General features: G+C 46.8%; 1 long non-coding RNA gene across 1 annotated transcript in view; it reads left to right on the forward strand.

Moving 5' to 3' along the window:
• Window positions 1-18,322, forward strand: part of LOC119718218 (uncharacterized) — a 34,368-nt gene extending 16,046 nt beyond the window's left edge. The window contains exons 6-9 of the long non-coding RNA XR_011812394.1: window positions 6,773-6,856; window positions 11,751-11,958; window positions 16,988-17,190; window positions 17,297-18,322. This is a non-coding gene — a long non-coding RNA (uncharacterized lncRNA). The remainder of the gene's footprint in view (window positions 1-6,772; window positions 6,857-11,750; window positions 11,959-16,987; window positions 17,191-17,296) is intronic.
• Window positions 18,323-19,439: the final 1,117 nt, after the last annotated feature.

Below are 19,439 nucleotides of genomic sequence, written 5' to 3' on the forward strand. Positions count from 1 at the left end.
ATAGATAACAGGACTAAGACATTGGAACAGCTACAGCTCTGTCTGGCGTAATCTCTACATCAATGAATGATGCATTTATATAACCATTGCTCAATTCTGTGCCATCCTTCCTAAACGCTTATCTCTGTTCCTGTTTGGGGAAATTATTTAAAATCGGAGATGTATTTTGTGAATTCTTGGAAATGCACAAGCTCTTCATAGTTTTGGTTCCTTCTTTGTATCCTGCACATGCCATAAGCCACTTGGGCTCTTTGTTTCCTTAAGGGCAAAGAAGTTTTTAAGGCCAGAAGGACATCTGGGGTCTATTCTTGGCCACCATTAACTTAGTTAATGAATGGAATAAATATCATGTGCACATCATGGGAAAGCCTGCTTGGTGGCATAGGCTGTGCAGCTGACTGGTGCTGTAGCTCGTTAGGGATTTCCGGGTTGTGCAATGTAGCTTCAGGGCACTGCATTTTTGGGTCTTATTAAATGTCTGGACAGTGCTTCCCTGGTGCAGATCTGAGGAAGACAGGCTACATGATAAGAATTGCAGATTGCCTCTTGTGTTTCCAACAGAAGGATGTTTTGGGGGCTTTCAGGGGATGATTTTGTTAGGACCTGGGATTAGGATTGCAAGATATGGTTATTTCTTTGCTCCTTTCATTTATTTCTTGAAGGTGTTGCTTGTCTTCTCTACTAGCACAGAGGTGCTGTGAGGGTTAATTAGTGTTGGCAAAACATTTTGAAATGGCTGATTGAGAAATGCTGCCAGAGATGAAAGCTAAATAAGTATCTAGATAAATAAATATTCCTTTGTAGTCTTATCTTTACAGGAAACTCCCTGTGTACCCAGGATACTGCACAGGTCACTGAGCAGCCATCTCCCCATTGCCTGGAGTCTTCTCAAGGGGAACTCATTTATTTAAGTATTCTACTTCAGTTTCTTCAAAGTGAGACACAATACGTACCACACAAGGGGAAAAGCCTTAGTAAACAGCAAATGGCACAGGAATACTAAATGGTTTGGCAGCTTTTTCATTCTCTGGAGCTTTTGTTCCTCTGTTTCCTGCTGAATTGTGTGGCTGCAGAACCCAGAACATCCCAAGAGGAAGAAGAGGAAAACAGAACCTATTTCCAAGGTAGCACACGGGGTAGGAGGAGGGATGCACAAGTGAGTGTCCACAGCACAAAGTGTAAGAGTTCCACTGAAGGTGATGAAACCAGCACTTTGCTTCAGTGTGGTCTTAGAGCTTCTGGGTGCTTTTCTGCTGGCGGGTCTCTTAGGGTGACTGTTCTTGCGCATTTTCCCTGCTTAGAGGGGAGTAGCTTCAGGTTGGTTGTAGAGAAGAGATGGGGAAATTACAGCTGCTCACACCCTTCTTGCAAGGTCTGTACACACTGCTGAGCTCTGTATAGACACTGACTCAGGGAGGAACACTGACCAGGTGGTTCTCCTCTGTGCTTTATTTACAGTACACATCCCTGCATCAGCACCACAGCTCAATGGAAGATGCCATAAAGAAACAGTACGGGAGACCATATCCATCCCATCTGATCAAGCATTAGGGCTAAAGCATGTCTCTGCTTCTCTGCAGATTTTCTTCCTTCCCAGCACCTGACTGTTGTAATGGCCATGCTGAACTGCTACACATACCAACTGCTGCATGTGCATGGCAAACCCAGGGCCTCTTGACAAAACTGTGGATGTTTCCTTGTCTCCTTTGGTTGTGGGGCACAAGGAAGTGGTGGCCTGATAGAAAAAGAGGTACTATGACTTGGGGTGGAGCCATCCCAAACAGGGATAAGCAACTAGTGCAGAAGACCTCATGTGCACAGCAAAGCTGTGATACCCAGGTGCCCTGGTTCCATGGGGTCTATCTACAGGCAATGCTGTTTACCCCCAGCTGAAGCTTACTTCTAGGAGGGATTTTTATCTTAATGTAAAATTTTCCAGCTGGAACAACATGCCCGGTGACCTTTGGATGGTCAGAGCCAGCCACGAGGTGGCAGCAACCTTGTATTGCCATGGACAGGGATTTGGCGCAGTGATCTGTATTTCCCACTTTTACCATACAGGTGAGGTCTCCAGACATGATGAGCACCAAGAAAAACCTGGCCCATCCTCTGGCTGCTGAAGAAGTGACACTGAGAAGTGTCCCCAGAGGGTGCTCTTCAAGAAGACCTGTGAGCTCAGCTCTCATCATTGCAAACAAGCTGATGGAGCAGGACTCACTCAGGTCTTTGAGTCCTACCACTGATTCTCTCATATCCAGTGTCTTCCAGGGCTGCCTCATCCAAAATGAATTTGTGATATTCTTGCAACAAGAATTATTCTGGATTCAATCTGGTGGTTGAAAGCTGATAAATACTATAAAGAGACATGTGGAAATGACAGGACAGCCCCTGTTATCCATCCTTTTGCTGTGAGGGTACTTGTGTAATGACTTAGACAGCAAGTAGCAAGTGCTCAATGATTTGTACTTCACGCTCTCTTTTTTCTGCTGAGATTGTGGACTCTTTCCTGCTGAGAAGAGGAGAAAATACCCTGCTGTCTGTATTTTAGGACCTTGTGAGACCTGGGCCAGCTTCTTTTGCAATGTAGAGCTTATTCTAGCATGTGCCATGGTGGCAAGGATCCTCCCTTGCAATGACTGTCAGCGGTACTCTTCTTAGACAACCGCATGCAGATAAGCTCTGGGCTTTGCTCTGTCTCCTGAACTAATGCAGCCAACGCTGAAGCGTCAGTTGATTCAGGCTCTCTGACTTCTGGCCTGGATTAGTCAGTGTGGGGACACCTGCTGATCTGTCTGCTGATAGTGGCCTAGCAGAGCATGATGCAAATGCAGCTGAAGATGACAGAACCACAGAACAATACCACTTGGGAGAGACCACTGGAGGTCTCAGGCCGAACCTCTTGCTCCAAGCAAGGCCAACTTCAAAGTCACATCAGGCTGCTGAAGGCTTTGCACAGCTGTTTTGAAAACCTCGGAGAATGGATGTTTCACAGACTCTCCAGGTGGCGGGGAGGAGATCTGGGAGGCTGAGCTTGGGCCCCTGAGTGGCTCCACAGCCTTCTGTTGGTAAGGATGATAAATACATGACATAGTTGTGATTTCAAGGCCAGTTCCGAATACCTGTTTAGACCTAATCCCAAATTGAAAAGTAGTTCCAGATTTCCCTCAAAACTAAGTACGTCTGGGGCCTAGGAGTTTGTGCTTGGCCCATTGGAAAGAGAGCCACGGAGCTGAAGCCAAGGAGACTTTCCTAACCAGGGCTATAACAAGGGCTATAAATTCTTGCTATTTGCAGGGACAAATGACCCAGGAACCTGAGGTTGCAACTTCATGATTTTACATTAAGCTCTTACGGCACAGTTCCAGCTGTTTTCCTGGCCCTTGCTTCATGGCAAAAGTACAGCTGCTGTGACTGTCCAGCTGAAAAATACCCTGCCTGAGGAAACAATCCTTTTATTTTGATCACCGTGATCAAAGGCGGGGGGAAGGTGGGATTGGCCCTGTCAGTGCCAGTCTCTGCTTAGGGAGATAGCGAAACTGTGGCTTTTTGTTAGCAGAACAGGTGGTGGTGCAGGCTCCCTTCCTTCAGTAGAGGCATACAGATCTGACCAAAAAGGATCTGTAAAGTAAAGGGCTGATTTCTGAGAGCTGCAAGAGAGAGCACATGCTTTATGGCTCCAAACCCTTTCTGCTCATGTGGAAAGGATTAAAGAGAAAAAACAACCCAGTTATTCACTTTGCTCCTGAGCTGTTTTGGTCCTGTCCGTCTTCTCCAGAGAAGCTTTGACAGGAGTTGTTATCTGTGGCCCTAAACTGCAGCTTATATCCCCAGGGCAGCTCATGGGATCTGTTTCCCTTGCCAGAGGACTAGGCGTCAGCAGGTACCCATCAAAACAGTTCCTAAACATGTGGTGTCAGCCTGGCTGTTTCCTTGCAGGACCTGCCTGTTTGCCTCCCTGCTTTAAGGATGGAGTAGTGGGGCAGAGAAACCAAGTGACTCCTCTGATGCCGCACGGTGGGGCTCTGGCGGGTCAAGCCCCAGATCCACAGCTTCTCGTAGCTGTTCAGCTGCAATCACAGACAGCGCAAACATGCCCCTCATGCAACAACAGCCTTGTTACTTGGAAATGCTAGAAAGTTTCCACATCCTGTTCCTATTCCATTGACTGCACCTGCGTGAATGCCCGCTGTTCTCTCCACCAGGGTGTCAGCAGATCCTGTAGCTTGTTTTCCACTGAAATGTCTCCTCTTAGGTAAATATTATATCTGAGGTTGCTTTGCCAGTGGCTTTCCTACCTGGAGTTTGTACAACAGGTCAATGCCCTGCTCAGAGATAAGAGGAATACTTGCTGTGAGTGCTGTTTGCTGCTGTGATATGCCATCCTGCTTTTCCCTCACCAGCTTCTCCTTTAAAAGTTTTTGAATGCTGCTGAAGTCGTGGAGGTTTCAGCAAAGTGAGGGAAATTTAAGACAAGCTGTCTAGTGCTTGGACAGAGCAGAAGGGCTTGTTTATCCCAACAGCCGTGGCTTGTAAATTATTCATCTGTGCGTAATTGAAACATGCAGATCCTCAAAGGTCATGTTACAAAGGGTGAGGTGAAGGATCAGCAAGCTTCGAGCAAAACAGGAAGGTTAACAGGTCCTAGGGAACCCTTCTCCATCCACCTGCATCTGCTCAACAGGAATTCTTGCTTGCAGAAGAAAACTGAGTCTCAGATAAGTGAAGCAATGCACAAATGTGTGTGTGGTGGGGAGGACACCTGTAAAAACTCTTCCTGTGCCTGTTTTCCCTCCAGATGGAAGCTGGTTGCAGTGAAACTTATAGAGAGCCTGTGGGCACACACAAATATCAGTGCACAATAGTTTTTAGCCTCTGTGAAGTGTAGAAAAAGTTTCCAAAGACCAAGAGAGATCAGAATAGCCAACTAAGCAGAAAAGAAGCCAGCACGCTTCTGCTCAGCAATTCTGTCTCCAGACAAAACCAGACTTCAACTAATTAAAAAGAGCAGATGCTAGCTGGAACATTAATTGGAACAAGTATCATCTTCTGTCTGCTTAAATCTGTATTCTAGCTCCCTCCTAGTAGGTTTGGAGATCTATAGAGAGTTAACTCTTTAGCTGGCTTATTATTTTGTTACACACAGCATGTACTTAGAAGAGCTTAATGAAATATCTATGAATAGATTTGTGTGTGTGCATATATATATATGTATATATATTTAGGAGCAAACAATTCTCCATTTAATAATGCAAAGCCATCAAACCCAGCATTTTCAACCCTTCTTTCTCACAGTGTTGGTAATAAAGTGATCTTCCTCAGCTTTGAGAGGTCTTAGAAGTAGCACTGGGCACAGGGCCAGCTGCTGTTCTTTCCCATCTGCATTGTATTAAAGGACACCTCTTCTCCAACCTCTGCTCATTTGCTGCCCTCAGCCCATGTTCCTTCTCGTTAATCTTGATATATGCTCCATAGAAAGTGCAAAGAGCTTAGCTGATATCTGATACGCTTATAAATAGCCTGTCTGCCCTGCTATGGTTCTGCAGCTATCCCAACACGAGTAAACACCCAACGTATTGCACTCTTCCTGGAACTGGGATGCTATCGAAGATTTTCCTCTAAAGCATCCAAATTTGCCTCTTCTGGAAGCTGGGTACTTGACTGCAGGCACCACTACTCTGTTCCAGATTGGCAGTTCCTCAATCTCGTCCTAGTCTCTGATTCCTCCCTAAGAGATGAGGGAAAGGCATCATTTGGGTAATGAGGCTCTTTCACTGTTCCCTGCCCTCCCTGCTCCATGGGTGCAGGCTGGGGCTCCCTCTGTACAACTCCAAGTCCCAGTCCTTCCCCTCTGCTTCGCACACAGCTTGCCCCCAGGCTCCTGCTATTCCCTTCATTCTCACGCTCCCAGTTTCCTCCTCCTCCATCAGGGACAGATCCTGTTTCCTTGCTGGACTCACTGAATCTGTCATAGGTCTGGCAATCCCAGCAGAGATTTGTCCTGCAATGCTTTCCTGAGCACCAGTGCTCCCATCTAAATGCCATGCAGTCCTCTGCCTTCCAGGGAACTAGGAGCAGCAACAACCCTGTGCAAACTCCTCCATGCTTCCTTGGTACATCTCTCTTAGTCTCCTTTTCTTTTGGCGACCTCCTTGAGTGATAACTTTCATTTCCCACTGGCATTTGTACTGAATGAGCCTCGAATTCAGCTCCCCAAGAGCCCCCTAAATAGAGCTGAACGTAGGCAGGAGATGTAGGGAGGCTGATTGGGATATTAGAGATTATCCCTGACTCATTTTCTTGCAAGTCTGATGCAAGAAGTGAGTCAGATCCCTCCGACAAAGCTTGACCCAACAGCCACAGCCGGCAGCCAGCCGAGTGGCAGCGTGTGGAGCTTGTGTCATTTTGCAAATGGAATAAAGTTCACTTTGCACAGCGGCATCTGCCTGCATGTGCCGTTAGAGCAGAGGCATCTCGCCCGAAGACGCCTTGCAGCTCGCTTATCCCATCACCGCTTGTGGGTGGGATAAGCTCCCCAGAGCCCTCAGCAAAGGGGACGGGTGCCACTGAGCGGCGACCCTCTGTCTTTACTGAGATGGGGCAAAGGTCCCTGCCCTGCAACACCGAGCTGGTCATGCTCAAAATGCTGCCAGTCCTTGGCCCCTTTGCAGCCAGGGCTCAAAAACCCTCTCCCTCCTCTGGGCATTCTTTCATAGCAATGCTGCCAATACTAATCCTAATGTAACTCTGCTTTTTGGCTGCTTTCTCTTCCTAGGTGTTAATGCTGTCATTACTGAATGACACCTCCTTTCCCCGCAGCTCAGCTGCAGACAGGCATCTCCTGGGGCCGGTGGCTGAGGTAAGTGGCTCCATCTGACTCCTTGCATTGAGCTCTCAGTGCCCATCCTCCTTCTGGAGGCGTCTTGTTGACTACCGAGAGCCATGGGTGACTGGCTCATGTGCCGATATCTGATTATTGAGGCAAAGAGATAAAGTTAATTGATATTTGTCTCCTTATATTCACCTCCCACATAGCACCAGCATCTCCCCTTATCAGGGTCCACCCTGCTTCTTTGCCATCTAGGTGGCGGCCTGCCATCTATCCTGTTTTCCCTCTCAGCTGGTTTCAGGTTCAGACTGTGCCCATTTTCTCCCAAAAGTAGACGAACTCCTAATGTGGATTCTGCAGCTGGCATCCCTGCAGCCCATCCCCACCTCACTGAGACACCTCGCATGGAGCTGCCCTGAGAGTGGTGCGTGCAGTTGGACTGTCTGGAGCAAGCACCAGTGTCATTGCCTTTGGGTTGGGGCCTGCACCACTGCAGGTTTTATGATCCTTAGAGTTGCTTTTAGTGGCTGCTATCTCTAAACATGCATCCCTGAGACATAAGACGGATCCTGACCCAGGACTTTTCCCTGGGGATAATGGGGGAAGCGGTGCTCAATGCCTCTGATGGGAGCTTCTTTTGGGTACGGCAGCAATCTCGCTCTGCTGAATACAGGCTTGTGCCAGGTTAAGCACTCACCCCTGAGTGCCTCTTCTGTTCTTGTTCCAACGCAGCTTCTAAATTGGAAACCCCACCACCTGCATATGATACGAACAGGGATTTTGCAACATTGGGAGGCTGAGTCAGGGCACAGGAACGAGAGCCATTTCTACTGCTGAAGAGGCTCGATTGCATTCAGGTGCCCACTGCAACAATTTCCCTTCTCACCCTGTCTCCCCAGGGGTTGTGCAATGCTGGCACCGGTCAGCCTGGTGGCGGAGGAGCAGCCGGTGCAGCTCGGTGAGCTCACTGCCTACCCATCACTTTTCCCCCGTCAGCAATAGCATGTCCAAAGTAAATCTTTGGAACCGCTTTGGTTCAGGCTCAGACTGGCAGCCCCTGTCTTACTGTGAAATTTCTTGATACAGCAGCTCCCATTCAAAGTTTAGTATCACAGCAGGACACCACCCAGGCATGGAAAGGAGCCTGCAAACCCTCACCGTGCTGCACCCTCTCCAGTGGCCTGCCCTGCGTGTGGACTACACAGAGCAACCTTCCCTGAGCCCAGTTACCCCCAAGCTGTACCCTGCAGCAAACCCATCTGGTGCCGGTCCTTCAGATCCAGCCCCTCTGGCCAGTGCCCCCTTTGTAAGCTTCCCAAATAAATTTTAATGGAGCTCGTTAAAGCTGTTGAGATTGGTGGCAGCTGTGGGAAAAGGTCTTGTAAATAAGAGTGCTTAGATTTCCCTTATCCTACTCTTTAGTTTCCTGTAGGCTTTTCAGTGCTTTCTGAGCCTGAGTTATGGCTAAACCATTCTCAAGGACTAGTTGAAGTCTCTTGTTTGTTTTCTTGATGCTGTTCCTAGTGTCTTGTAAATCATCTTCTGTCTTTGGCACTGCTAAGGAGTGAAGCAAGCAGTTCCACCACTGCAATATATCTAGGTTTTGTTACAGCAGGAGGAACAGAGCCCAGCTCCTGACTGAAGGTCTTGTGAGTTGTTCTAAGTTTTAATGTATAGCATCATTTCGGGATCAGCCCAGTGAGCACTATCAGTTTGCCTCATTTACCTTCCATTCCTGTGCACTTTGTTAGACCTGTGACTTTGTGCTATGCTCCTCCTGGGTCATGTATTGGTCTATTTTCAGAGGGTAAATCCTGCAGCTCCACCAACACACAGCTGCTCACAATGGCCCCGTGAAGCAGCCCACGTGGCTCGTCTGCAGGCACGTGGCCTTGAAGTCAGCCAAAGAAGGCTTCTGGCATGTTTTCTCCTCAAAGCTGGGGATGAAGGAGGAGGAGGCTGCAATAATTGAGCTGAGAAAACTTTTCGTCTCCTGTCTGGGTCTCAGTGGGCTCCAAAGAGGGTTGAGAAGTTCCAAGTTCTTGGGCTGGCCCTGTCCCATGTGGCAGCTGCCTTCTAGTGTGGCTCAGGAGCCTCTGCTCAAGGTGACTTTTCAGCATTTTAATTCCTTTCTGTACCTCTTCTTCTGGGTTGCTGAAGCTTTTCTGCTGGCTTGTATTTTTATGAGGGTTTGTCTCACCCACTGGGCTCTGATGGCTGGGACACCTTTTGGTCCCTGTTTCCAGAAAAGCATCACCGCTGCTGGGCCCTACCCAGGACGCCTGGATGTGTCCATCAGCTGCCCCGGCAGGCTGCCACTACAGTTCTCTGGTCCCTCCTTGAGCCCATTGCTCCCTCCCCATTGCTCATTTTCTCTTGGCTTAGCATAAACGCCAGCCCTCAGCATTCTCCTTGGAGGTGACAGCCCATGCCTGAGTCCAGCAGTGAACCATTTGCTCCAAGCAGCAAACGGAGCTGCCTGGGAGCCCTCAGGGCTTGCTTTGCTCCTGTCTGTGTCCAGCTCCTTTGGTGCCTATTGCACCATGGGCTCTGATTTCTTTCCCTTTCCTCAAAACATCATCCCCTTTTGGCTTCTTCGTGAACTTTCCTTGATTCTCTGATTCCAGAAAAGACCTAAATGTCTCCATGTGCTTATCCAAAGTGATTGATCCCTGAGATTCTTGTAACCTTTATTTCTCTTGCCCAAGCCCAACTGCACTGTCCTAACTCCAAACAGCAAGTCAAACCCTCTCCTTCTGCCCCATGCAAACTTTCTGGCTTGAGGAGGAAACAGCTCTTTTGTCTATCATTTTTGCTGCTGCATGTGAATGTGTCCTCTTTTAAAATGTTTTTGCTTGAAGACAAATTATTATAGAGTTTTCTGAGCAGACTTGCACCAATTTCATTTACTTCTGCGTGCTGGAGGCCTGATCCTGGCAGTACTGAGCTGATGCTCTGTGAGGCAGAGTTATGCCCGGTTCCTCAGCGAAGTCTGTCCTGGTGTTGCACAACGCATCTGTTCTCGGGGGGGCTGTGTGCAATCTCCCATCCGGGCAGACGTCTGAGCCTGATCCTGCTGGAGTGACGTCAAGGGCTGCAATACTGTACCTCGTCCTGGCACGCTGCTGCTGCAGCAGCTGCAGGCGCGCTGGAGGTTGTGCAGCTGCTGCTGCTTCGACCCGCAGTTAATAGGTTACCGACAGGGAACATGGGTGGCCCTGCAGCTCCGGAAACCTCTGACTGGAAGCAAATGGTAGTCGCTTTTAAAAGGAGGATCCTCGTGTTTTGGCCTGTGAGCAGGGCAGTGGCTAGGATAAAACTCCAGCAAGTTTGCAGCCTTTCTTGAGGTTGGGGCTCGGGCTGGCACAAGAGAATGCCTTTTGTCATGGAGCTGCAGCAGCCAGCACCACAGAGAGTGCCAGTAAATCACTGGCCTTGGCTTGGTGCTCATCCCCGTGGCTCTGATTAAGAGAACAAGAGTACATTATCTACAAGCAGCCATTGTGAATACTTGCTGCTGAGGTCTGCTGAAGGCAATAGTGACGGATAAAACAGCAGCCTCAGCTTGCATCTAACCCACCATGGTGGAATATAAGGGTGGTGGATACACCGGCTACACCTGAATGCAGCAGGGAGGTTTCCTGCTGCTGCAGGGAAGGAGGAGAGCCTCACATCCTCAGGGCAGCCCATGCTTCCATCCCTTCACCTTGAGGCACCCAGGCCTCTTGCACTCCCCAGAGGCAGGGCAGGAGAGCTGTGAAATGGCATTGAGCAGGAGTGGATTTGCTGGGACTTCCTGGCATCATCACAAGCATTGCCTGCACCTCACCAGCCCAGACTGATTCCAGCCCCAAACTGGAGAAATGATGCTTCTAAATCTTTCGGCTAGTCAGCTGAGTGCTGGCCCAGGCTAGGGTCCATCTTGACAGCTCTGCACATAGGTCAGAAGGAAAGAAAAAGCGACTGACGGTTTCAATTTTTATATGAATGCCCACATTCTTCAATTCTTCTTCAAAGCTGCTTACAGACTAAGATCCGCTCCCAAGTTTAGATTTTGGAAGTATCCTTAAAAAAATCATAATTTTGATCTGGAAACAGGACTGAGATAAGTCTTGAAGGTAAATATTTAATTACTGAATCAATTTTAATAAAGATCCAGAGTTTGCAGTTGATTTCTTTATCCCTTGCAGCACCAACCAGTGAAATTCCTGGTTAGTACTGGTGTTGCTGTGGGTCCCATCAGCAAATAACTTATAATTGTGATTATAATTGACTTTGCATGCTAAAAGTGGAAAACTTGACATCCCAGAACCAACATGCTTTCTGTGTTCTCTCATCAGTGACAGCTATTTTATTTCTGGGGGTAAAAGCAAAATTAATTTTCTTTACTGGTCACCCTAGTGAGGTTGCGATACTTTGCAGGGCAGCAGCTAGCCGATATTTACCTTAGGGGCTGTGATATTTAGACAGGAATTCCATTGCAAAAGGGAATTACAGTGGTGAACTTTAGCTAAACCTGGCAAGTTAGCATGACCAATGCTTGACTGTAATAATGGAGTTGATACTTGTTTATTGACAGGAACCATAGTGCTATCCAGAGAAGCCCTACTGCATGCATTAGTTTGTGGGATGCTCATGATTAAATACAGACTTAAGCAAAAGCAAACAAACAAAAATAGACCTAAATGCTCCCCAACACTGTGGGAAAGCAGCCTTAATGCCAAGGGCTGGTGCTGCTCTGTGTCTCTGCAACACGTAGATCCCACATCCACTTTGTCAACTATTGGGTGATGTGAAATGGTTTAGAACCTTTTTTATTTTTCTATATATTTTTTTAAAGGAAACACTGAATTATCATGTCAATAAGCAGAGGTTATAGAAGAGTGAAATGGTTAAATAAGATGTGTTGCTCTCTCCCATGCAGTGATGGCAGGATCTTCCTGCAGGAGCTGCCACATTCCCTGTGACATTGGCACAACTCAGGTGTCCTGAAGAAAAGGCTTTGTCATCATCTTTTTGCTACATATTCTGCACCAGACAGTTAAAATGCTTTTTATGAACATCAGTTTGTTCAGTGTCAAGACTGTTATCCTCAGGGAACCATTGGAAAAAGCGAGGAACAAGGAGATGAGGTGAGTTGCTTCTGGCTATATAGACATTAATTAAATAGGAGCAGAGTTGGGAAAGGACATGCTTTCCTCCAAAGCAGTGTTTATGGGAAAAAATATATGCCAATGATCTGATTTCAGCCCTTAGTTATTTCTTGTGATGCTAGTAGAGGTGAATATTTTGCCCAGGAACACCTACAGCATAAGAAAATGTGCGTTTTTAGATCACAGGATGCATGACTAAAACTTCCCCAAACTTTCTGACAAGTCCAGGGCTGGTGTGAATGAAAACACTTCCTATGATCATGTCTGTATTTTGGGGACGTATAATCCAGGTCTGCATCTGTGTTTTCTTCATTGCTTACATTGCTACTAAGGATTCAGTAGATGAAGAAATAGAACATTACATCACAATGGATCATTTTTAAATGAGCAGTCCCTCTGGCTTGTTTATTTGTTTGTTGTTAATTATTCTGTTGAGAATATCTGCCCTGTGACAAGCAAAGCAGTCAGCTCTCAACAGCAGTGAAATAAATCTCAGTCCAGGGCAAAACAAATTGGGAAGAAGCTCCAGAGAGTGGTGCTATTTGAAATAAGTTGAAGTATTATTTTGAAAGCTTGCATGGAAGAATGGAGTTTTGCCAGCTATTACAATTGGACTTCAGAGTAACTGCTGAGTGGGTAATTATTCCCCCAGGAACACGGGAGTCTGGACAAATGTAAGGCAGAACAAGAGGGAAAAAAAGTGTATGAAGAATTAACTTTAGAAAACAAGCTAGAACATTAGTCACAGGAGGGATATAACTCAACATTCATTTAATGTTTATTTCTGTGATGAACAGAAACGTTGTTCTTAACCCCTGTGCTGAAGCAGGAAATAGGAGTCTTCTCACTTCTTGGGGCAGCTGGAACTGCTTTATTGAAGTTCATATCTTTGATAAGAGGGTGAAGGGGAGGATAAAGAAATGTGCTGAACATGCTGCAAACCCAGCAAATGGGCCTTGTGCTTGGAGCAGGGACAGAAACCACCTGTGGAGCTTGTTGAGATACTATGTGGTATTTATTGCGGTCTTCAGTGTCTCCCCCAGTGTGAAGATTGGGGCAATATCCCAGAATTTAAAAGCTAATGTCCCCCTCTCCGTAGGAGTATTTGCTAATGGTCTGTCTGCAAGGCATGGTCCCATTTGCCTTTGTGCTGAGCAGCACCTCAGCAGCAAGGAGGTAATTCAGCTCTACTGCATGTTAGAGGAGCTGAAATACAATGGCAAAGAAAGCATGTGAGATGTTTTGGGTTATACAGTGCACTTGTGGTAACTATTGAACTGTAGACTTACCTGTAGAGTGTCCACACTCAGCTTTTGGGATTCATTGCTCCCATTCTGATCTTAACAGCAGCAATTCACTAATCAGTTCTCTTTCTAAAGCAGGACCAGTATTGCTTTGGATGTTTGGCAGTTTGGAAGAAGATGGCTGTAATTCTGGTGGCTCACAGTCAGGTGGTGCTGGAGAAGAATGAAACTTCACAAAAGCATCTTATTCATTCAACATTGATCCTATGTAAATGGGCCACACACACTGAGCTGAGTGTCTGGAGTAACATCACAGTCAAAGGGTCCAGACCCCCAGCCTTAGATCTCCCCAGTTTTGTGGACTTTGGCTTTGTCTCATCTCTCTAACCTCCAAAGAGACTGACTGAACCTCCCTGCTGTGCTCTCACTAAATCTCTGGCCAAATGATGGGCTCCCACTTGCCTGTCCAGCACTGGTGCCCCCAGGCACATGCCTGTTGGTGTTGCAGTGTTGCATTTCTGACCTGTTGTTGCTCCGTGACCTGAGCGAAGGTTACCAGTGTTTTTGTGTGGACTCTGTGTTTACTATTTAAGGTGAGCAAGAGGCTCTGGATTCCACTGGTTGGGTCATCCTCTCTGTTTCCCAACTCAATGTAAACGGACAGACAGGCAAGGTAGCTCTTCCTTGAAAACCTTCAAATTCTGTTGCGATGTGCCAGTTTCTGGCAGACTCGATACTGGCAACACACGATGGTTACAGCACAGTCGTAGTTGTTCAATTTTGTAAATGTTGTCTTCAGAAGGACCATCTTCTCTTACCACCTTGAGCCACTTCCCTGGAGTCCTCAGCACCAGGCTCCTGCACAAACACACCCAGCTCTGGCGTATTCCTTCCAGGAGAGGGCAGGGGAATACAGTTTATTGCAGATCCACTCCTGAACAGGAGCCAGGTTTAGTAATGCCCCAGATCTTCCTGTATGTCTTCTAGTCTATTTTGCTTTCCTAAATGCAGTAGAGAGGTAAGTGCTGAATCTTGAAGTGAGTCAGTGGATTTTGTCACATTTGCAGACCTGCCTGTTCCTGAGTCATCTTCACGAGGGACAGCTTGGGCTGTGCTGCTCGCCTTGCTCTTGAACCTCTAGGAATGAGCCTCATCTGTCACATTGGAGGCATCAGCTCCTGCGCAGCTGTGGGACCAAGGCTTAAACAGCTGAGGCCCAGCTCTTCTGCTTCATATCATCACATCAGGGGAGGCAGTGATGGGACAGCGTGTCTGTCACTCACTTAGCACACCCATATTCCTGCAGGAGATGGCCTGATTCCCTTGGCCGTTCGGAATAGTGCAGCTCTGCTCTTGAGTGTGTTTGACCACAGATTAAAACCCAGGAGGTCTGCATCGAAAGCCAGGTTTGGAACGGGACCTGGTTAAAGATGGTTTGGAAAAATAGCAGCCAGAAAGTCAGCTGATATTTTCTTTCTCAGTATCTTAATGAACAGAAAGTTTGGGAGAAAATCAAAAACGCTCGCCAGCTCTCCACAGTTTTTAATATTCCAAAGGGCATTAACATACAAAAATCCTAAAATGAGTTTCTTCCATCTTATCCCTGCCTAGGCCTATAACTCTGACTTGAAAAGACCACGTAATTTCCAAACTAGTTAAGGAAAGAAAAAAACTTATATGAAAGAATCAATAAACTGTTGGCTCTGCAGCACAGATGCCCTTGCAAGGCCAAAGAAATGAAGCCCTGAGATTGCTGTTGCCGTTTCCACCTTGTCCTGCAGAACCACAGTCAGGGATAAACATATTCTTTGTGTCAATATTTCTGTAGTACCGAAAGAACTTGCAGTCCTTATCTGTGAGTGTCAAGGACTGCCGAGTTAAAGCGATTGTAACGTTACTGGAGAGTTTGACAGGCTTGGGCACTCGCCCTGGGCTGTTACTGCTCCGGGGCTGAGAGCTGCAGCCCAGCAAGGCTCAGTCGGACACTGCCACTGGCTTTGTGGCAGAGGAACGGGATCTGTCTGCGTGTGGCTGGTTCAGGAAAATCTCCAAATAGAAGCTGAACTCTTTTAATTTTTCTTCACCTGATTGTTTTTGCTTTTCTCATTGGGAAAGAGCGGCCGTGATTTGTAAATCACATGGAAATGTGCAAGTAATCAATTCCGCCTTGCTAACCCTTCTGCCAAGCGGCCGGTTGGCTCTCCAGACTGCTGACAGCTTGCTGCTGCAGTAACGGGAATAGCAGGGGCTGGGGCAGAAATACCACAGGTGACCTCTAAGGCAGCAAAGCACTTACCCTGTGCAGCCCAAACCCTCTTTTTGCCCATCCGTGAAGCTCAAACACTTTCCCTTCCAGTCCCCTCCAAAGCGAGAAGCCATTTGTAACGCAAAACTACAAAAAAACTTACAGAAGATGGGAAAACCTGAGGCAGGAAAAAAAAAAATCAGTTTTGGTACAGCCACATGTGGAAAGGCAAAGTGTGGGCAGGGTCAAACAAGCCTGAGGTGCAAACTGCTGAGCACAGAGCAGCCTTTTGCTCCCTCTCCCACCTTTCCTGGTGCTGTGCTACGTGGCACAGCAACTTGGGAACAACTTCAGCCCGATTTTTTTTTTTTTTTTTGTCTTTACAGTGCAGTGCTATTATTATCCCCAGGAAAGTTTTAAAAGCCTTGAATGCTGAGCTTTATTTGCCTTTCCTGACTGGATCTTTAGCACACAGCCATCAGACAAAGGACAATGGAAAGTGCCTTAACTTCGCTTTAGCCCCGGTGTTTGGCGGGGCAGTAGGAATGCCACAGAGGCTGTCTGAGCAGGGGAACCAGTTTGACTGAAGTTCTCTCCTGAAAGGTGGCAAAAGAGATAATGGAAATTCCCCAGGCTGGATCAAGCCATAGAGGTGACAACTGTTTTTTAAAGAACTTGGTGACCAGCTGGACAGGGAAGGAAGTCACCTAGCAATGCACAAAAAGCATGGGGCAGGGGAAAAGGTCAGTGAGCATGGTCTCAGTTTTGCTGCAGTACCAAATAAAGCCACCGAACAGAAGAAAGCTGACGTGAGACATCGGTGACAACGGCACAAAAGATCATCCCCAAAAGCCTGCCCAGCCCAACAGTCATTGCTGGTTCTTGTGAAAAGTTGGCAGCCAGAAGTGATCAGAGGATAAGTCTCAATATGTGCATTTCTCCTGCTGTTATGCAAAAGCTCAGAGTGCCTCCAAAACCTTGAGCAAAGCTGAGATGTGTGCCAATTTGCTTTCACTGTCATGGGGCTCCAAGGAATTGATCAGTAAATCAGTTCGCAGCTTGAGAGGTTCGTTCAGTTATCCTGGATGGATGGAGAAGAGGCTGGCGCTGCCACTGCAGCTTCTAAATCTCAATTTTGGTTTTAAGCCCAAAAGCACTTCTATGGACCCCAGAACCAGGAGTGTGATGTGAGGCCTCACAACAGGCTCTGTGCGAGGAGGAAAAAAAACTTCTGAGGTAAAATCTCTGCTCAGAAAAGATGCTGTAGAGGATGAGGCTGTGGGCATCTTTCACCAAGGATGACCCCAGATCTGGGCTCCACGTGACACCAGCTTTTGCATGCTTTGCCATTATTCTGTTACACGGTAGTGGGTTAGCACAGGAATGAAATTGTTTGTACTGAAATTAAATATCAGAACTTGTGCTTTCATGTATCCTGTTTATTTGTTTTTAGCATGTCCTTTGTCTGTCTAGAATTTTTGTCTGGTCAGAAAAAAATGGACTTTGGCTATTTGTCCAGGGTGTCCTGATGTCCAATAGCCTGGACAGAGCAGCAATTTCTACAAAACTGCTGGACCTCCAGAAGTCCCCAAGGCACAGCCTCTGCACAAATGTACAAGAACTTTCCTGAAGTTTCCCAGCACAGCTGATCCCACATGCATGGCTGAGGGCATCAGGACATGTGCGAGGCTTTTGGTGCATCCAGAACCTGTCACACAGTGGGTGAGTGAGCTCATGTCAGGGGTTCATCCTGGATGCCCTGGACTCATCTCCTCTGGCAGTATGTGTTGCCTGCATGCATTTTAATTTTTTATTTTTTTTTTCCCAGGGAAATCTCCAGGAGAAATATAGAGGCCCTAGTTACACTTGCTTGTTTATTACCATTGCATTTGAACTCCCAAGGATTGCTCTTGCCTTGTACTGAATGGGTAGGAAGCTCTGTAGGGTTCTGCAATGTAGTTGAAGTTACTCCTCCCTGAGTGATGATGAACTGAAGCTGTGTTTGTTCATCCCGTGGGTGTCCTTGGGCTCAGACTCACAAGCTCGTTACCTGGTTTACCAAATTGCCACCTGCCTCTCGAAGCGACTGGTCCATAGCAGGTGGGAAAAAGACACGGATCCCTCCTCTCTGTGTGCAGCCTCACAGGGCTAGCACCAGCACAAGGGGCAGCGGCGGTGCACATCTGGTTCTGCTGGAGCCCTCTGGAAACACCAGCCTCTGTATTTGCTTCAGTAAGAGCTGAATGCACCCAGCCCTGCAGGATACTGACAGGGAAACAGAAAGGTTTTGAGCTGGTGAAGTGGAAGCAGCTTGAAAGCAGAACTGGGACTGGTTCGTTTCCATGTGAGTAAACATGGGATTTCCCTACCCCTTCTGTGACCAAGAAAAAGTTGGAAATTACTGTAACTTAAATCTAAAGAAGTTGTCCAAAATTCAGAGCAAACACTAATGTGTCCCAATGCATTTCTAGGTCACAATGATAACATTAAGACTATAAATCTGGGTTGTGTTCATGGCATTAAACATTCTGAGGTAGTTCTGTAGCTGCACAAACCAGCAATTGAGATTGCAATAAATCCAGCCTTGAGGGTTTGGGATTTTAGCTATATCTAAATCAAATCCTTTGCATTGCATCAAGCTAAACTTCACCTACTCAGGGAACAAAGGGGTAGAAAACAGTGAAACAAGACTTGCTAATGATCTATTTGGGGTACAAATATTCAAGGCCAGTGTTTTTACCAATGCAATGCTTCTTACATCAGTGAAGTTACACTAATGCAGAATTTGGCCCTGGTGTTTGTATATAAATATAGTATGTAGGAATCTGATGAATGTGCACTTATGTATTATTCATTGAGATACAGGAACGGAAAAGCGAGGTCCCTGCATGAGAGCAGGACACAGCGATCGTGTGCGCGCTGCTCCATGCTGCAAGCTGAAAGTCAGCACTGTGCACGTGGGATGGTTGCAAGGGCACTGAGCATCTGGAGAAAGTGGAAATTGCATCTCTAATTCCTCTGGCTAAACCGAGGGAAGGTGAAAACCTCACTAATCTCTGCTAAAGCAAACTTAGTAGAATAAAACTGGCTGAAAAGAGAAAAGCCTTTCCACTTTGTTGAGACCATTCCTGCAACCCCTCAGGGTTTTGCCCAGCCCAGCTTGGCCATTGCATCCCCTCAGATCCTTAGGCACTGGGTACTGCCTGGGCACCCCCAGGTCCTTCAGCTACATCTGTTGGGGCTTGTCTTGCCTGGAAGTCCTTTTGGAAGAGGCTGTTTAGTGTTTGCCAAAGTGTGAAATCTGCTGCTAGCAATTCTGAAGCAATGAAGACTGAGGAGAGTTTTCCTCTTCAAGGCACTGGGCTGGAGTTGAAAAAAGAATAGGCTGTGTCTTGGTTCTACCACAGACATTTGGTTCAACCGTCCATGCCTCAGTTTGCCCATAAATTCATAAAATGACGTTAATGCTTCATTTTTCCTTCAGGACAGCAATTTGCAGCCCTGAGGCCCACAGTCCTGCAGCATCAGAGTGCAGACCTCAGAGAGGTGCCCAGACTTATCTCACTTGGCTGTGCCGGGCCAGCCCAGCCTGCGCCTTCCCAGGGATCAGAAAAATAAAAAAAAAGTGACTTGAAATATCTCTGATGTAGTAGGGAAACCCAATGCTGTGGGAGCTGGCAGCCCTGTGCGTCTGAACTGTAGCTTCCTCGAAGGGCTTCACCACTGCGGGTGGTAAATGTGGATCCTGATCCCCCCATGATATTGCATGAATATTTGCACATATAAAACTTGTAAATTTATGTATAAATTACAAATTTATGTATAAATGTATAGATTTATGTATAAATTATACTTAAATTGTAAATGCATGTATAATTTGTGTATATATAATTAATGTATATGTACTTGTATATATATCCATATACACACTAGTTTGTATATACATATATGCATACATACATACTAGTGTA

The sequence above is a fragment of the Anas platyrhynchos genome, chromosome 13 (assembly GCF_047663525.1).
Source record: "Anas platyrhynchos isolate ZD024472 breed Pekin duck chromosome 13, IASCAAS_PekinDuck_T2T, whole genome shotgun sequence".
NCBI lineage: Eukaryota > Metazoa > Chordata > Aves > Anseriformes > Anatidae > Anas > Anas platyrhynchos.